This window comes from Lepidochelys kempii, chromosome 3 (assembly GCF_965140265.1).
Source record: "Lepidochelys kempii isolate rLepKem1 chromosome 3, rLepKem1.hap2, whole genome shotgun sequence".
Lineage (NCBI taxonomy): Eukaryota > Metazoa > Chordata > Testudines > Cheloniidae > Lepidochelys > Lepidochelys kempii.
The window spans coordinates 108,390,294-108,410,621 of NC_133258.1; the positions used below are offsets into that span (position 1 = coordinate 108,390,294).

The 20,328-nt window shown below is 39.0% G+C and overlaps 1 protein-coding gene across 4 annotated transcripts in view; it reads right to left on the bottom strand.

Annotated features, from left to right (window-relative positions):
- Window positions 1-19,568, bottom strand: part of HIVEP2 (HIVEP zinc finger 2) — a 151,608-nt gene extending 132,040 nt beyond the window's left edge. For 2 of the 4 annotated variants that reach the window (XM_073337493.1, XM_073337494.1), the window contains exon 1: window positions 18,382-18,617. The gene's annotated coding sequence lies outside the window, so the exon portion shown is untranslated. Of the gene's footprint in view, window positions 1-18,381; window positions 18,618-18,679; window positions 18,934-19,017 lie in introns of those variants that run through there. The other 2 variants (XM_073337492.1, XM_073337495.1) reach the window with 2 other exon arrangements.
- Between the last annotated feature and the right edge of the window lie 760 nt (window positions 19,569-20,328).

Below are 20,328 nucleotides of genomic sequence, written 5' to 3' on the forward strand. Positions count from 1 at the left end.
CAAGCTCATTGGCTGACTATGAGATGGAAACATCAATCAGGGTACTGTGTTAGTACTGGCTCACTGCAGAGTGCAGACCTGAAACTAGGTCTCAGCTAGCAATACTGCAGGAGGAGGAGAAAAAAAAAAAAAAGAAAGAGAGAGAGAGAGCGCACTATTTTCTCAAAGCAGGAAGAAGGGGAGGCCATGAGCGTTTCCTGTTGTGCAGCTGAAACAAGCAAAGACGTCATTACATTGACACTCCCTCAGGGTGTCGGCAGATTGAGGGCCAAAGTGCAGTCATTTCCAATGCACTGCAAGGAGCGAGGTTTTTGAGGAGAAACCAGCAGTGGCTTTTATTGCTAAAAGCATTCTCTGCACTTACATAGCAAAACAGTTAAGCAGCATGTGCGACTAGAAACAATGTTTGCTTGGGATGTAAGTTGCTTCTATTTTTTCTGTAGCGCTTGTGTGGGGAGCATTGCTGCAATACAAACAATACACCAAGCTGTTACCTACTGTAAATGCTTGTATAATTAAATATGAATGGTACCTTACACATTTTGGGATCTTCAGGGGAAATGAGTTTTCATGTACACATATTTAGTGTAAAATTAGAAGCATTCTTATGGGATTCCCTTGCTCAATAGTTCTGACAGTCCAGCAAAACACAAGTGAACAGAGACGCTTCCTTCCTACTTCACCTCTTCCCTTTCATGAAATGTTTTAAGGATCCAGCAGAATAACATTTAAAAGTAAAACTATAATACACAGAGGTCAGCATGTAGTCACACAGTGGTGTCTGAGATACCACAGTCATTCTCTATACATTCAAGAGTATATCTGCAGTAACTGTATTCAGCTGGTGAATGTTGACCTTTAAACAATGGCCAGTGAACACACAGTCTCTCTGGTGAAAAGGAAGGCTGTTTGATGTTTTAAAACAAGTCGTTTTCCACGATCTGATTGATCAAAGAAGCTACCTGTTTAGATTATGATGATGTGCAGTGTCCAAATGTCTTATTGTACTAAAGCAAGGTCCAAGAATGTATTTTTCATGGTCAACTTTTTAATGAAACACATCCTATTTCCTATGAATTACACACTTTGCTAGCAGGGTATTAGCTGGTTTTATAATGGGATTATGGACCCTTTCTCCTCTAAGTAAATGGTTCAAAGCCAACACAAGTTCATAATGATTTAAAAGTTTTCACCAACCAACAGATGTTCAGTGGCCTATGTGAAATGATGTGATGGTGTCAGTCCAGTTCCTAAGATGCAGGAATACACATTATAGATCCAGTACCACAGCAACTGGTTCTCATCAAGAGCCAGTGACTTAATGGGAATAGCAATTAAACAACTTATTAAAGGTGATTACTCTAAATTACAGTTGAGGTTCATTAGTCAGTTGGCATGGGGAAGCTTGTGCGGCTACCCAGTTGTACATATTCCACAATTAAACAAAGAACATCTGTCTCCCGGGTTGTTAATCTAACACCTATCACCAAAACTACATTCTGTTCAAAAAAACTAATACTTGATATTGGTCAGTAGTTTCTAGTATACAGGTTTAGGGAGAGATTCTAATCTCACCAGTGTCAATTCAAACCAGTATTGACTTCATCAATGTTCCTCTGGATTAACTCAGGTGTTAGAGAAATAATAATCTAGGCATTAATGATCAAGCTACTTGTAAAATGGAATGATTTCTTGGGGAAAGGGAGGCTGGGCAAAACACTCAATCGAGTTGCTGTGAGAAAATTTCCACTGAACACAAACATCCTAAAAGACCTGAATGCTGCCCATCAGCTTTTCTTGAAATTTCAACCTAGTGTACTGTATTGAATTGAATCAAGATGGTGAGCTTGTGTCATTACTTTAAGCCTTGTATCTAAGACAGATAGTGTTATACTAAGACTATCTAAGACACAGGAGTTATACTTCTGATTTCACTGAAACAATTGCCACAGAGTACAGCCCTACTAGACTAGACTGAATGTAAATATGAAAAGTAGCTACCACTACGCTGTATATCTATTAAGGACAAAACGTAATAAGGAACAACAGTGTTTTCAAACAACTATCCACATCCTGAAAGTTAATCTTTGGGTAATTATATATTACAGTTCTTCAAATAATCAGAGCAGTATTAAACCATCTTTGGCAAGATCTGACATGGGAAAATGCCATCTGTTCTTTGTAGTGCATTTTGTAGCAAAATATGATCATTACACCTTAAAAGTGTATTAATTCTATTGACTTTCTTTTTCTCATTTAAACTTTGAGACTTTAAGCAAACAGAAATGGATGGATGGAAAGTGTGATCAGGTCTAATTGTTGGCTCTTGTGAAATGCTGCTAATAAATACATGCACGTCCATTCTAAATCAGCTCACTCTGTTAATGGTTAAAAAACTATATATAGAGAAGATTTCACAAAACATTTTGTGTATACTTTAAACAGTTATTTTCACCTGCAAGATATTCAGTAGTCTTACAGATTATAAATACCTTAACTATACTCTTGCCCTTTAAAACCTATCTGTGTAGTATGTTGCATAACAAGGGAATTTAAATTTTAAAAAATTGTTGGTATGTTTATTGTAATTATTCAGGATCCATCTGAATGATATTTGAAGAAGTGCAAATGGAATAGTCACAATCTTGAGATTTTCAGTTTAACTGCCTCATCCTTAAAGGAATTAGCTCCATTAAACAGATAATTAAAAGTAGCCTAGTGTCATTTTTATGAGAAGAATATGGTAAACAAACAAAACAAAGTAAGTTTAAGGCAGTGGTTCCCAAACTGGTTCCGCCGCTTGTGCGGGGAAAGCCCCTGGCGGGCCAGGCCGGTTTGTTTACCTGCCGCGTCCACAGGTTCAGCCGATCATGGCTCCCAGTGGATAAATCAGGGAAAGGTCACCAAAAAACGCCATTGTCATTATTGAGCATGCTGATGTAAGTGAAGGTACTGAAAGATGAGGCTCAGGAAGGAGAGCAAACCCACTCTGCTCTAACCCCACAGCAGCAGCTCCTGCCCCATGGGGCTTGGCCCTGCTCTGGATGTTGTGACCTTGGTGTACGGGGTTGCAGCAACACTCAGGTTTGGCCCATCCGTCCCTCCATAGATGGACCCAGAGGGGTGGACTGGCCAAACCGGAGTAGTGCTGCAACTCCGTCCACCAGGTCTCAACACCATTCCGTTTGGGGGCTAACCAAATGCATTTTTACAGCCACCATGATCTGCATGATGAAATCATAGCCCTAGGTATAACTACAGTATATTTTACTGCTTGAATGCTTTGCCTACTGGAAACCTGAGGATTGCATCACACTGTGAATTCATATACCTCACAGTGATGAGCCAAGATGTTACTTCTTCCCTTTTTGTTTTGTTGCATTTCAGATATTTAAATATTCTGGACAAAATCCTACCCTGTGATGCTCAAGTGCACTAATGGGAGAAGAGGATAGAAGGGAGTTTCTCCTCTACAACATAGATCGGAGCAGTAGTAGAGGGGAGTAACATAGTACTTAAGACAGCACTAAGGCCCCAATTCAGCAAAGAATTTAAGCACATGCTTTAGTGCTTTGCAAAATTGGGATGAGCTTCTGAATAGGACCTGAAAGGGGAAACTGCTACCTCCAAGGCTGTGCATTAGGCACCAAGGATGTGGTCTGCCTGCTTCTGATGTGACCCTGGCTCCCAGTACATATATAGCAAAGATGCAGCAGGGACTAAGTGACAGTGCATGCTGTTCCTTTATAAAGATCCATTCACATCCCCAGTGAAGCCACTGACTTCACTGAGAGATGGACAGGACCCTCCAGGACCAGTGAGGTATGCCTCACCACATATGTTCTTCTCCACCGCACCCAGCTGCCCTAAGCAGTGCTCTCCTGTGCCAGCAGGACAGGTATGGTGTCATTTACTCCCAGCATTACTCTGCTCCTCCCCTAACTGAACATGTCTTCAAAATAGTAAAGACAGGATTTTGTCCTTAGAAGTTACTGGAAAAAATAGTAAATTGAGAAGATAAACGCTACAATGATTATGCTGGAAAGACCGACTTAAATTTATAAAATTAAATTTATAACGCATTCTAGGGTGATGCTGCATGTTTAAATTGTCCATGTGTGTGCATGTATACGCGTTTATACAATTCTACAAACTTTAAGAAACAAGGAGCTGAAAGGCTCAGTGAAAGCAAAACCTGATGGCACTTTAGTAACCATCTTTTATAAATATCAGCACTGTGTAAATATAAATTATAATGAACAAAAATAAGATACTAAAGCAAGGGAACTAACTGTAAGGAGAAAGGGCTCTACTCCTTTGGAATTTCAATCACATAGCTAGAACCCTCAATTCTCAAAACCAAGTAATCTCATTTTAAGCTACAAAATGCAATCATTACAATATTTACTGAAATCGCTTTCATGGAAACAATGAGAAAACATACCAGATATTTTAAAAAATTAATCCAACTTAATTGTTGCTGTTTCTCATGAATTCAACGAGAGCCTAGGCAACAATAATATTTAGAATAAATATATTTTCTTATGGGAATAGCATTTTCACTCAAACGGACTGCACAATATCAATTAAAGTAACAAAGATCAGATACAGAAAATCCAGATACTGAGTTAAAAGCGAATTTGTGCTTCACTAAGTATTGTTCTTGTGTAGAAACATTTGTATTATTCTTTTCTGTTCTATTAGACAGTCTCTTTCAGGATATTACATCTCTTTTTCCTTAACCATTTTGAACTAATTAAAATTCTGAAAAGAGTCAAAATGTCTTAGAAAACACTCCAAAAAGCACAGACAGCACTAAGAGAAAAAATACTTCAAACTGAAGTAGGTTTGTAGACAGATAAATAATTGGACTATCTCACAAGGATTCCAGACTACGCACATAGGCAATATATCCTCACCTGTTTAAAAAAAACAACAACTGGAGGACATGGAATGCACAAACAAAATCAGTGACACAGAAGTATAGTAAGCTCTTCCAAGTGAAAACCACTTTGTAGCAAACCACAAGAGGTGTGGTTATGAAAGGCCATTGTAAAAGAGCCAAAACCTGTAGAGAGCAGTTTTGTAAGCCATGGAGCACCATACCAGCAAATGTAATAAGGGGCCAGAATATGCATAAGTGGTCAGTGAAAATGTACAACTCTTTGACAGGTTATGATGAACCCCCTACTGCCACAAAATTTTCAAATGGCTCCTCTGTTCTTGAAACTTCACGAACATATTTTTATAATGTACCAACAAGGTTCATATGACAGCAGCAACTTGCTAGGTCTTTTCTGTAGTAAGGCATGTTTTATTTCCAGTTTCATACATAGTAAACTGGGTTTTCTCAACTCCTCGCATATTTCTGTAGATCCCCACCCCCAGCCCCAACTGATGCTGTTTGCTGCTGTTTTGTGGATTTTCTGTCTTGTGGTGATTTTCTGTTAGCTGGGGTATGGTATCGGTAACAGGGCACTGGTTTGGGGGCATATGCACATGCCTCCCAGCACACCTGTTACAGCCCTTAGGCCCTTTGAAACTGGAAGCTGCAGTTGCAGGCCACATGCTTGTTATGTGCCTTACAGGAAATCACATATTGGGCTTCCTGCTTCTTAGGCAGAAGAGTAGACAGGCAAGACTCAGGATCAGGGAAGTCTTAGGGCTCATCATTGACATTAGGAAGGGCAACTAAAGAGGAAAGGTGCATCCTTTTCATTGCCAGCTAGCAAAGCCTGAGGTGGTTGGTATTTTGTGTTTATTGGATTTTGTTTTGCCTCTTCCTTTATTTAAATAAAGCCAACCCTGCAGGAAGGGTCTTGGACTAGGTGCACACTAGAAGCTTTATCCTACTTTCCCAGCAAGTTAGCTTGCTATCGGCTTACAGCAACATACCAAATAAGGGGCTTGGAGCACTGCTTGGCTTTTTGAGACTTGGCTTGTAATTCATTGCTTTGCTTTTCATTATTCTATTGAAGCTACATTATTCTACTGAAGCAAGCTGCAGGAGCATGGAGTCCTGTACAATTAAGAGATCATACCAGGACTAGGTGGAACTCCCTAGCTGAAACATTAGCATAACTATTATTAGCAAAATAACAAACAACGTAATTAAAGTGGGTTCTACACAAACCTCAGGGTGTGCAAAAAGATACTAAGTCAAAAACTGAGTGCCTCCAACACCCAGCAACACCCTACATGACAGAATCGTTATCAAATAATCAGATCACTCCATAATGTGTTCCATTTATTCATAATTTGACCTCTTTTGCCCAACATTGTATCTTTTAAATTCATAACTCAAGGGTTTTTTGTGGTGGTGGTGGTGATGTTTTTTGTTTGGTGATAACAAAGGAATGATTTCCCCTTACCTCCTCTACACAGTCACCCTGAGTATTAAAAGTTCTTCCAGTAAGTACTAGAGTTAAAATGGAGACGTAAAGATGGAAGGTTTAGCTGCAGGTTGACTTAGTTCAGTGTTACTGGGTTTTGATTAGGCTTAATCACTGGTTGTGGCAATTTGTATGGAAGGATGGATATATAAGATTCCATCCTTGCTTTTACAACACAACAATATGTATAACCGTACAACTTTACTGAAAGCATTATTTTCTTATTTGTTTTCATGATGAAAAACATCAATAGTTTACAAAAAATTACTCATCTGATGCACCTCAGAAATGATGGCACTTGAGACACGCTAGGGTCAGATCCATGTTAACATATCACCAAAGTGGGAGCAAAAATGACCTGGAGAAGAGATGTAGGTCTCCCTCATCTTCTAAACCACTGTCAAACTTTTGTGCCTAATCCTTTAAAGGTTTTAATACCCAAATCATAATGAAGGCACCTTAGGGCAGGGAATACTTCTTGCTTTTCATTTCCAGAGAACTTTCCACATTATGGCATGATCATTAGTAACAACGTGTGGACACTTTCAATCAAGAGTCTCTCTTCTGCATTATATTTTCTTTAAGTCTACATGTTCATATTTTTTCAATGGTCTAATCAAGTGATATTCAATACAGTAAAGAGTAAGCCAAGCTTGACTAGGGTCTCCATTTTTATGATCTGATTGGAAGCAATGAGGGGAAGAGAACTGCCTCCGTGACTACCTCAATGGCTCAAAGTAAGACTTATCTAAAACTGAAGCGGCGAAATCCTGGAAGTCAATGGCAAAACTCTCACTCATCCGGCAACATCTGCATGGGACATATTCTGATCTCAATTTTACCAGTGTAAACCCATAGTAATACTGCTAAAGCCAATGAAGGATCTTCAGATTTATTCTATTGTAACAGAATATGACCCCATATGAGCACGTGTGTGTGGATGCAGAGGCTGGTGTTCACACATTAACAGCCGGATGTTTTAAATTGTCTTTAAAAGAATATCAAAAGGCATAAGATCAAAGCAAGGACTATAAGCCAAATTTTGCTCTTGTTACACAGATGTAACCTGAAACCACTGACTTGATGCAATTATTCTAGCTATTTGTGTGTATATATTGATCCATACAATATGACAAAAACAAAATCCTAAATTTTCTATTGAAATTTCTATTTATTTTCTACAGAAAAAAATCTGTTCAAGCAGTGGAGTTGAAATGCATTCTCTGGCTGAAAATTAAACCATGATATGATCCCTCCATCTCGACTGTGACAGTACATGGCGTTCAGATGTAATCAAGCTGGAAAGTATGGGACACCTCTATACTATAGTATATGCATTTGTAAACAATCTGTCTCTATTTATTACACTCTTAGTTTGCCAGACAAGCCACTTGACTGAGACAGCGTTCAAGTGACCAGAATTGTTTTCCATTATTGCCTTTCTTGCTCGTTAAGTGTCTCAAACAGATGACCATGATCAAATAAAACTAAATTAAACCAAAATGGTGTACAAGTCAATGGAAAAACTTCCAAATGCTTGCTCTGAGAATTGAGCCAATAAAAATTCAGCACCATTATCACTTACATTAATCCAAAATGGTGGCAGTGATTTCTGCTGGAGCTCAGCTCCTGACTGAGACAAGCTCTCATGACCTGTTCAGCTAAAATATAAAAGCCTCGGTTGAGGCAAGGGTTTTTAAAAGGTAAAATAAAAACATACATAAATTGGAGATTTTATGGCATAGGGAAAACTTGTGTTGATAAACATAACTTCTAGCAGGCGATAATGCCCCATTGTCAGTCTCACTAACAACCCACCAAGCACTAATATTCCCCTCTGTACTTCATCCTTAGCCAGCATACACTTAAAGATGTATGGTTGGATGTAACAGTTTTCTCCAAATCTTGTCTCTTAATTTCTAAGAATATAAGGTATAGAAAGTAGATTAGATATTCCTTCTCTTAAGGGCACACCATGAGCAAAGAAAACTTTACAGATATGCCACATTCAGGCTATAGAGAAGTGTGCATCACGGAGATGTCTCACTCCTCTGCATGCCACTCCCTTGCAATGTGAGGTGTGGTTTAGGGAGCAGAGTGACAGACATCCAGGGCAGTAGCTATGCACGTTCACTGAATTTAACCCACACCCCCCCCCTTCACAAACCCCTCAGCTCCAGCCCCGAGCCCACACCCCCTCCCGAATCCCAACCCCAGCCCGGTGAAAGTGAGTGAGGGTGGAGAAGAGCGAGTGACGGAGGGTGGGGGGGGTGAATGGAGTGAGGGAGGCGGGGCTTTGGTGAAGGGGCAGGGAAGATCCTGGGTTGCCCTTAAATTCAAAAAGTGATCTTGGGTGTAAAAAGGTTGGAGACTGCTGCTGTAGTGTCTTCACTAAGCACTTCAGCTGCGCTGTTTCAGCACTGTGTGTATAGACAAGCCCTAAGATACCAACTCATTTCACAAGGGCCACCAGAAAACCATAAGGCGGTAAGAACTTTCAAATCACTCGTGATGGAAGGCAAAAATCAAATCAGTAACTAGAGAAGAAAGACTATCTGCCACCAAGCAAAACAAAAGGAGATGCACTGTGGAGCTTCCCTGTACAACTCCACCAGCACATGTCAGCACTGACTTGTGACCACGTTCCTTGCCAACAACATAGCTTGCTGGAGCCAGCACTAACAAATGGGGCTAACTATGCAGTAGTTTTCACCGGGGAATTGCCAATTCTGAAGTTTTCATAAGAAAAGCAAAATGAAAACAATTTGCTATGATAAACTAGGTCAAAGTACAATATATAGATTTTCATTATTGGTAACTGAACAAAAATCTGGTATCTGCATAAAAATGTTTGGATGTATATTAATACTAGCAAAATACATATTGGATGCTACTGGTGACTTGGTGGTGGTGATCTTCTTCAGCCATGTATACAGATCTCATTCTCCTCTCTCCAGCTCATCTTCCTCCCCACTGCAAGTAACTCACTGTGGAGGTAGCAACACAGTATCTTTAAAAAATCAGGATCTTTGTTTTTTCTTTGTTAATATCAGGCGGTGATTTCCTAGTCAGGTATTTTATTGCGCACTAAAATCCTAATGTTAATCACAAATCACTTCAGATGTATTAGTAACATGTTTATCAGTCACTGTCAGGAATCAGCTGTAGATCATGAAGTCAAATGAACATAACTTGTCCACCACTTATATTTTAAGCAATACAAACTGCATCTGAAGGGGCCCAGTCCTACAGTAGGTAAAATTTCCATTGACTTAACTAGGAGTTTTTCTCTGTATCAGGACTGTAGAATTAGACACAAAATAATTAATGAACACATTGCATGTTTTGTGTGCCATTCTTTTTCAAAGTACTGTGAGAAAGTCTACATCCAAATGCTCTGGCAGGTAAAAGAAAAAGTCATTCTTCGAAAGTCACATGTAGTTTAAATGAGTCTATTCCATGTTTATGGCCTGTGTTACGCAGGTCAAACTAGATTACTATAATGGTGGCTTCTGATCTTAACATTTATACTGAAATCCTGGCTCTATTGAAGTCAATGGCGAAACTACCATTGACTTCAAGAGGGACAGGATTTGACCTATGAATCTATCACTGTCCATTCAAAGATAAGCATTTTTTTTTAAAAGAACCATTTTTGTCTCTCCCAAGCACAAAAGACAAATGCCTTTGATCTTACAAATGTAACTGATGACATCTTTTGTCAGAAAGTGAGGGTGATTATCTTACTGTTGAGGTTGTTTTCACACATAAATAGTGGTGTCATATAAGTATTGCACTAAGACGCTAGAAATTATTTTCACACAAAATAGATCTGAAATAGAAATTATTTTCGCACATAAAATGCATTATGGTTGTGGTTCCGCTCTGAAAAGTGACTGTGTAAAACTGGCACCATCTTATTCAATAGATCTGTTCCCTTTATTTATTCAGTCCTATCAGCCTATTTTAGTCACCAAAACTTTATTTTTATACTACTATTTACTCCTCCTTGCTGCACATCTCTGGAGTTCTAAAAGAAAGGGAGGTGGATTCTACTCTTTTTTATGCAACATTAACAGAATTGTTTACTCAGTTCCAATTCCAGGGTCAGACACAACTGATCATACTAGTTGAAGGCAAGGAGCAGGGGCTGCACAGGTGTCACTGAGGACCTAGCTCAATTGGTAGAACCTTCATTACTGTTCATGCTTGTGAGGGAAAAAATGTTGACTCTCAGATCCCAGGATAAGTTCATAGCACTTGTACTTAGAAAAATATGTTTACTTGTAATCTGAACTGGAAGTCATTGAGAGAAAATAACCATGGAATTCCACAATACATTATTATCAGTCACTTTTCCAAGCAGACCTGAACTAAAAAAAGCTTTGTGCTATATTATAAACACAGTTAATAGCTGTCACCAAGATATGTTCTACTGCATATTGGCTTTTCTCTATAACTACATCTTATCACATCTTGCTGTCAATGAAGGGTATTCCCAATTATTATCTCCGAAATAAGTATATTTCAATTTTAAATGTTTCTTGAACAGCCATGACATTTCGATCCAAGAAAAAGTCATATTTGTTTTGTGGCTGCATTTGAGCTGAATCAAAAATAAAATGCATGTGATCTAGTAGTACGTTTTATTTTGATACCATCATTAGTATCAAATTTGATACTAATTTGGTATCAGTTTGATGATTTAACTGGGAATTGGTCCTGCTTCGAGCAGGGGGTTGGACTAGATGACCTTCTGGGGTCCCTTCCAACCCTGATATTCTATGATTCTATTATTAAAATGATATGCAGCAATAAAATTTAGTTTTATAGCTAACAATTTTTAAAGTCCCTAATGCACTATTTTAGTAAATAATCCCACTGTATACAAACAAGTGTGCATGTCCACAACAGGGCTGCAGTTAATGTCTGAGCATCAGTTTATTTACAATGGGACACACCACACATGTATTTTGTTTTAAAACAACTCCAAACAAAACCCTGGAACTGCAGAAAGGAGTAGATTGTTATTTAAAATAACGACAACATTGAGATTTAGAAGGTAAAACAGGCAAAATAACACTGCCAATAAAGGCTTATTTTAAGATCTAGAAATTCTGATCATGTCCCTTTAATTTTTTTTTTAAACAGAAAGTCTCTGCTAAGAATAAACATTACTGTATGCAAAAACGGCCTATTAAAAATCCTATTTTAACAAATTCAAAATGTTATTTTCTATTATTACATTGTAGGCAGTATCATGTTCCACAACATATCATGGGGAGTTTCTTTGAGATTGTTAAATATCTCCAACAATTTTCTTTATTCATAACAAACATACTTTGAGAGAAAGTATTGTGCCCAGTTCTACAAGTCCATCACACATGGAAGTCTCACTGACTTCATTATGTGGTCTGAAACGACAAGCTTGCAGAATTGGGCCCACAACATTATTACAGCCTTAATGGCTAGAAAATACATTATTATAAAATTTCCAACACATGCTTGTATGGTATCTGATCGAATTTTCAGACTAACTGAAAATATGTCTGAAAGAAGCACTGAACCAAAAAGAGTTAGTACAAATTAACAGAAATTATTTGTTTCCTGATAATCCTCCTTTGGATGACTGAAGGAATTTTAGCTTTCTGTTTGATCAGGATCAATCCCTTTCTATTTCAAATTAACACCACTGGGTTACTGGTACATGTCAGCTGACATCACAGTTTCAATTCCCTTTAGCTCTTTGTTTAAAAAGAAGAATTTCTATTAAACTAAACTATATACATGCAAATTATCTACTTCTTTCCTGTGTATACAGGAAATGTATAACCCTTTATATAGAATTTATGATAATCTTGTTTTAAAAAAAAAAAACACTTTCCCGCAACATTCAAACATGAGCTCCTCTTACATCAAAATAGTAATTACAGTGTGCCTTTAAAAAAAAACAATGTACAACCTTTTTTTCCTTTGGCAGCTCATATAAACCAGAAATATTTCTGCCAATGCCAATATAATATAGGTACAGTACCTACCACGGTTCTACTCTAGTAAACTTGTATTTTAAAACAGATGTTGCTCAGGACCCGAAATATTTTAGAATTCCTTTTTGAGGGGCTGATGTTTTTTGGATATTGGGAAGTGGCATTTTATGATTCAGTATAAATTCACCTATTAGAATGGAGAGGGTGTCAAAAGTATTTTAATTAAATAAAGCTCCTACTAAATAAAGAAACAAAAATCAGATGTAGTAAAACACACCCAAAATATTCGCATAATTAGTCATTAAAACATACCGAGTTAATTATGGTTTGTGTATCATTTTAAGGAAAATGAGAACTGGCACTGAAACCTGATCTACACAACAGTTAAATTGGTGTGGATACAGTTATAACAGCATGAAGGTAACTTAAGCCAGGTCTACATTACAGACTTTGGCCAGCACAGCTATTTTGGAAGGGTGAAAACAGATGTGATTCCTATTGGCATAAAGAAGTCATTAGTGTAGATGCAGCTAGACCAGCAAAGCTGAGCTTTTATCAAAATAGCTTGTTTCACTCATGAGGAGTGGTTTTACTAAACTGGTACAAAGCGTAGCTTTGCCAATATAGCTGCATCCACAATAGGAGAGCTTTGTTGGTACAGTATGCTGATAGTCTTGCACTGGTACAACACGCCTAGTGCAGACATGGCCTTATACTGGTATAGCTCATTCCTGTAAATTAAGGGGAATAAACTGTACCAGTATAAGGACCTTTATACCAGTGTAACTGCATCCACATTTGCAGGCACTGTACCACTTTATCTATACTGATATAGTTAAAGAAGTACAATTTTTTTGTGTATAGACATTACCTGTGGGGCCCATTTAGAGAAAGTATAGAAAAAAATGCATATGCATATGCCAACTTGTGAAAAATCAACATTGGTAAATTTAGAAATCAACTAAAAGTCAAAGGCCATATTTTCAACTGTGTCTTCAATTCTGTGCCTAGAAAAACGTGGGAAAAAATATACGTCCAAAGCAGCATGGACAAATAGAGATACACAAACAATGTGGTGGGCATAAACAGTTGTTATCCAGACTCCAATCTCATTATAGCAGTATTAGGAGATCAGAAATGGACCATTTTTGCAGGTAGACAAATCAGAAGCAAATTAAAGTAAGGCCTTGCGTCCACATGCAGTCTTATATTTAGCCTATATAAATTGAGGGTATTAAATATTAAATAATATTTATTAAATCACACGGTAAACAAAAATGTTAACATAATTTTAACCTGACAGTCATAATTATTTAGAATATTTTTATTTCTTCTGATTATTTTATATTAGGAGTCATGGAAACATGGGCCAGAATGTCCCCACCCATTTTAATAGTTGTGGGAAGGGTTTTTTGGGGGTCTAAAACAGAATGGGGAATATTTTGCAAAGACATTATATGTAAACAGAATTAGTGCTCTCACAAATGAACAGGGGTGCATGTTGACACTATTAGCACTAACTGGTGGCATCTTTGTGCCCTCTTAGCAGAAAAGCCAAAAAATGGATGTGGCTGGACACAAACATGATTTTAACCCACTAACAGTCCTTTCAGGTCAGAATTAAGATACACTGGCAGATTAGCATGGGAAAACTTGTAATACTTGTACTTGCATGGAATATTTACTCTTAGGCTGTCAATCCAGTACTTTACATGAACTCTAAATTCACTAAAGAAAGAAAAAAGGAGCCCTTATCAAATATTCCTCTTTTATGTTGTTGAAATAGAACAATTCCTGAAAATTGCTTAATAAACATATTAATATCAGCAATAATGAAAGAAAGACTACAAGACTCTTATTTGCTGATTGTATCCTTTAGAGAGACATTGCTAGTTTGAAATTATCCTATGATAATTTGTAAATTCGTAATTTTCGTAATGAAAAGTAACACCCAAAATCAATATAACTGAAAGACAGTGTAAAATGTTGTTTAGTTCGTGTCTTTAGACAGTTTACCATTTCCCCTGTAGTACCAGATAGTCAGTTCCTCCTTGCTGAAAAGACTCTTATAAACTTAAACAAGCGAGCAAAACAATCATTAAAATAACTATTTGTGATTTTTTTTTAAATTCAGTACACACTATTTAAAGGATGTCCTATCAAAAACAGGATTTTTTAAAATCAGTTAAAAATTAAGTTGCCTGTGTCTCTTTAAATTAAAAGCTTGCTAGAATCAATTATTTTAATGGCAAAATCTCCTCGCAACTTGTCCTATCTTAATCGAGTAGAAAAGATATGCAGTCTCTGCATACAACACTTCCCTTCAATTCTCCAAAGAGTGAGTACTTAACTTTTGTAAAAGACTATAACCCATCAAATTTAATAACAGTTATGCATGTCCCTTGTGAGGAGAATGGACCTTTAAAATGGCACTTTCACGTTCACTTCTTCTGGAAAGAAGAGGTGAATTAGACTGAATAAAACATTCTTTCCTCTGTATCCTGACAAGGACACTACCATGAAGATGTATCTGATTTAAGTCATAACTCAATCCAACTGCAAAAGGTTAGCATGCAGGCCTGACCGTTTTATCTTGAACTGAAATTCATGTGCAAACTCAAATAAGAATCATATGGAAGAAGTGTCAGCCATACCCCTCCACTCCCAGGGCTGGATTGACAGCCATCGATATACAGAACCACAGTTTGTTACAACACCCTACCATCCGGCATACTGAAGTCTGAAAGTTTGATGACCTGCCTTATTTTACAATACTTTACATCTCACATAGCTGATCTTATCAATTTGCCACCTACAGTAATACTGTTTAACAGTAGGCATTTTCCCCTAAGAATGAAAATTACAGTATGAAGTATTACAGTATTTAGCAACCGCTTCTGCTAGACAGAGATTCCATATTCCAGCTGCCATTCCCAAAATGGTTAGATTCTAAATTAATATCAAGAACTATCCTTGTTAATGAGTCAGGAAGAAAACATCAAAATGGTACTTGTCACTTTCACTTTTGCTTAAAGCCAATTTGCAATCACTCCTGCTAATAAAATAAATAACCAACCAACCAACCCTGGTAAAATGAAAACTTGACTATACAATAAACTTTCTTTTCTTAAAATCAATAGGTACAGCCTATAAATATTAACAGTGACATCACAGAGTTATTAAAATAAATATGTTCAACTAGAACCAGTAAACCAAAAGCTAAAAAAGAATGTGCCAAAAGTAATCTAAACACAAATTTAGTGCCAAACACTCAGACATATGTACCTACCATTATTCAGCAAGAACCACATGAATGCATATGGTTCTCTATTTTGTCTTCATAGTAACAAGAAGGTTTGTAAACAGATCTCACATAGGAGGAAATCTAGTCACTTGAGAATCTAAAAATCAGTCTTTGTGAAGACCAGTTTTGCACTGTTGCCACATAATAGGATTTAGTTGTTTTAATATGTGACTAAATGTCTTCTACTTCTACCCAAATTCTGTTCTCATTTCACCTCATAATACCAATGGAATTGAAACATGTCACTGAAGCCAGAACTTATTCCTGTCACTTTTGATAATTGTCAGTAAATGCTATAAAAATGTATATTGCATGATGTTAAATACTTGGGAAGATTTTATCAACTATGTCAAAATTAATGATACGTTGATTTTGTAGCACATCAATATCATTTACAAAGGTGAAAACCAAACCAACCTAGAGTTCGCTTACAGGAATAAAAATAAAAACCTAAGTGCAAAAATCAGCTCTGTGCGATAAGTAATCTGCATTTTCACCGTTAACAGTTTTTTAAAAAAAAATTAGGCAAAACAACAGAAACCAAGTGGAAGATATCAGATCTTCCAATTCCCAAAGTTTCAGAAGTGACTTCCTAACTTCAAAGATGAAGAGAATTTTAAAATATAATTGTAAAAGACCCTGTAAAATAATTTGGAAGTGATGATGTATGTTTGTATACTGCAAACCTAGTAGGTGAAGCCTCTGGCACCTTAGTTGTATTAAAGCTAACATGTTTACATGTCATTTTCATTATCAAAATACATATGACTCTCTACCACGTCCTTACATTAATCTGAAGATTAGATTCCTGTTGAAGTCAATGGGAGTTTAGCCTGAATAAACAACAGCTTAAGAGTTGGGCCCACTCTCTGCTTTTGTTCTTTGGTAGACCACTTGTTCTTTCAATTTAATAATAATTATTATTTACTTTACCCTACAGTAGCACCAGAACCAAAAACTGAATCAAAGTCTCCTCGTGCTAGATGCTGATGTAAATAATGGTGTCTGCCTAAAGAGCTTAATACAATAATGCACCTAGCTACTAATTATTTGTTTTCTCCTTTGCAGGCCAATTTATTTACTCCCTCCATCATAAACCACAACATAGATTCACTGTAAGATCAAGGTAGTAAAAAAGAATTAGTATCCTTGACTCTCTGTGCACACAACTTTTACTACCACTAGTAAGGTATGTAATTATCCAAATTCTAACACTTAAACTTGTTCCATCTCAAAAGAAAAGAAAAAAATTTTTTGAAAGAAATGGAGCTTAATGGCATTTTCCAAGAGTTTCATTTAAATTTTTAATTAAAACTTCTTACTGTAAGGATCTAATTAACATTTCAAGTCTTTAGCCTTCTTGATTAGTACAATTTTTCTTGATATAATAGAAATAAAATAATACTACTCTGAATATTCCTGTCAGTAAATTAGAAAAATATTGAGTTATTGTGGCAGATTAGAGTCAGACCTTTAAAAAAAAACAAAAAAAACAAAAAAAAACAAAAACAGCATCATCACTTATGTGAGGGCAAAACTGAGTGAGATTCCAGTAGCACATGGGAACCATAAGAAAACTGAACAATTCACATTTCCATTGTAATAGAAATAATGGAAACAAACCCATGACGATAGGCTTAGGCCTTGCTAGATGAGGCTTTTTATTATATCAGTTGCACTAAAATGATTATTCTACATATTCTGCAGAATTACAGATCCTAAGTATATTAAACAGAACAGAAATAGCATCTCCTTCCTCTCTGCTTCAGGTTCTCATTTGTAAAATGGGGATAACAACATTTACTGTACCTATTTCTCAGGGGTGTTGTAAGCAGCAAATGGTGAACGTTTGTGTAGCACTTTGAAAATGTAAAGAACTCCAGACTGGAAATGTGAAGTAATACTAGCCAAACTAGACCTGGGATTTCCCCTCCAAATATTATTTTCCCATAATTACAGAGATAATATATTCCAAGGAAAACTGCGAGAAGCAACTTGAAGAATATCCCTTCCTTCCTTCCTGCTTCACAGCACACAGCTCCCAGAAGGACAATATCTGGTTGCACTTTATGACTCCCCCCATACACATACATTGCAGCGTAGATCTTTCAAGGTAGGGTCTCACATATAACAAACATGGATGTGCCTGTTACATAATCAGATGCAGCCAGACCGTAGACTCCGGTTATATAATAAATTCATTTCTGCAGCGACAGCCGCCGCTCCCCCACCCCCGCCCTTGGAAGCTGACTTCCAGCCTCCCTCTGACTTCCAGCCTCCCTCCCCCAAGGGAACAATGGTCTGTTTAGAATGTGCAAAAGGAGAGCGAGCACATCTGCCTTGATGGCAGCAGCAGGCAGAGCCCCTCGTTAACCCCCTTCCTGTGGCTTTTACACGTCATGGAACATTCCCGGAACGGGCCAACGTTCCACCCACTTCAGGGAACAGGCATCAAGGCGCAGCGCAGCACTGCCCCGCACACGCATCCAGCCCCCGCCACCTCCAGCCCGGGTCGCACACGCGCGTCGCCCCCCGCCCCACATACGCACAAGGACAAGTCAGGCGCGACAGCCAGCTGAAGCGTCCGTCAAGCTACCCTCTCCTCCCCCCGCCCAGCCCCTCGGCTCATTCCAACCGCAACCCCCCTCTTCCATGCAAACCCTTGCCCCTCCACCGAGCGTCTGCGTACCCCTCCCACCTTGCCACAGGGAGCCCAGCGTGAGCGCCGAGCAGCCGTGTCCCCTCCTGCCAGTGTCTCTCCTTAGAAACCATGCTCATTCCTCGCCACAGGAGGAGATTACGCAAGGCAGCCTGCTCCTAATCTGCATACACTTACATGCTGGGTATTCCCCACATTTCCTAACAGCGGGCCACTGACAAAGACGTCCCCGTCCCCCCCAACCCCGGTGCAAGAAGAGGGGAACGGTTCCCAGCATCCGAGGGAAAACGGGGCCGATGATCGCAACAAGCTCAGCACCCCTGGAGAGGAGACTTACCGCTCGGGTGGGTTTACAGCCCCACTGGTTTCTCTCAGTACCTCCCCCCCCTCCCATTCTTCACAAGTCCTCCATAGACCCCTCCGCTGCAGCCAGACAGCCCCCGGTGACACCGCGCACTTGCAAGTTGCTCCAGAGACCCTTGCAAGCCTCCGCCTCAAAACACCCAACTTGTCAAGGACTTTTCCTGCTACAGTCTAACTAAATAAATAAATCACCATTCTACGAGTGCCTCCCCCGCCCCCCCCCCCAGCACCAGTTGAAAGCGGCCGTCAGCTGGTGCCAATGACAGGGGCTGGAGAGGGGGAGGGGTCCTTGCAGCAGCAGCTGCTGCTCACCTGGAAAGTCACCGAGCCGGAAGGAGGAAACCCCTCCTGGTGCCCTTGTTGTTGTTGGTTCCGCTGGGGGGCTCTTGTTGCTCCTTTGCTAAGGTGGTGCCTGGAGCGAGGTGCCCCGCGGCATTGCTTTATATAGAGACAGATCGAGATATCCCGGCAGCCAAGGGGCGTCTGGTTCATTGACTTGTAGTAGGATAGACCATTGCTCTCGGGCTTCCTCTCTCTCTCGCTCGCTTTAAATGGTGGAGCTTGATTTAAAATAAGAATAAAATCAGGGCGAGAGAGAGGCCGGAGAAGCCGCAGTTTTTTTTCCGGAGGAGGGAGCCTCTCGGAGCTGCAGACAGACTGGGTTATTCCTGGCACCACTTCCCAGAACAGAAGTTACAAGGAGAGAGAGGGGAGAGCTCAGCCAGTGATGTCATCGGATCCCCCAGCGCGTCCCAGGGAGGGAGCGCGAGAGGGAGGGAAGCTGAACCAGAAGATCCAGTTCCAGAGAATGATGGGCTCTCTGTGCGTGTGTGTCTGTGAGAGAGAGAGAGAGAGGTGCACTGTGCAGACAGAAAGAGAGGGGGAGGGAGGAGGCAGGGCTTCCGAGTGCAAAGCAGCTGCCTCCCCCAGCCAGAGGAGATCTCTGCTTCCCCTCCCCCTCCTTTGAAAAGGGAACTCCCAGGAGAGCCAGTCTCAACTTGCCATGCAAAAGTTGTGCGTCTTCCCAGCTTGAGAATTTCCTTTAAGGATGTGGGATCCTCCTCCCCCCGCCCTTTTCATTTTCCACCCCTTCCACCCCCTCTCCCTCGCCTGGTCAAGATCATGTTATCTGTCAGGAAGAACAAAATAATACCAGAGTTCCTGATGCTGGCTGCATTTCTTGAGCATTTGAACCTGTTTTCTTGCGGTTCCCATCCCCAGTCCAAGTAGCTTGTCTAATGTGTCATGCAATACGTCTCTTAAATCATGTACTGCTTTGCCCCCTACTCCCCAAGGGAAGGTTTATTGGAGTCTCAGCAATTATTCTATTACGCTCTAAATGGGATTTTGGAAATATAAAAACAAAACAAATTGCTCAAAGCAGTACTGGCTTTTTCCAGACTTCTCTGATTGCAAATTCAGTGTCTATTTCTAAACTCAGCGTGTATTTCCAAAAGAAAATCTTCAGCTTTAAACATTTTCTGGGCTTATTTTGTTTACTTGTTTTAAAATATTTTATTTTCATATCTTTTTATCCAAAGAGTCACTAGAAAACAATTTTTAAAATGAAGTAACTTGTTTAATATATGTATACAAAATAATACAAAACATTGTCAGGTGCAG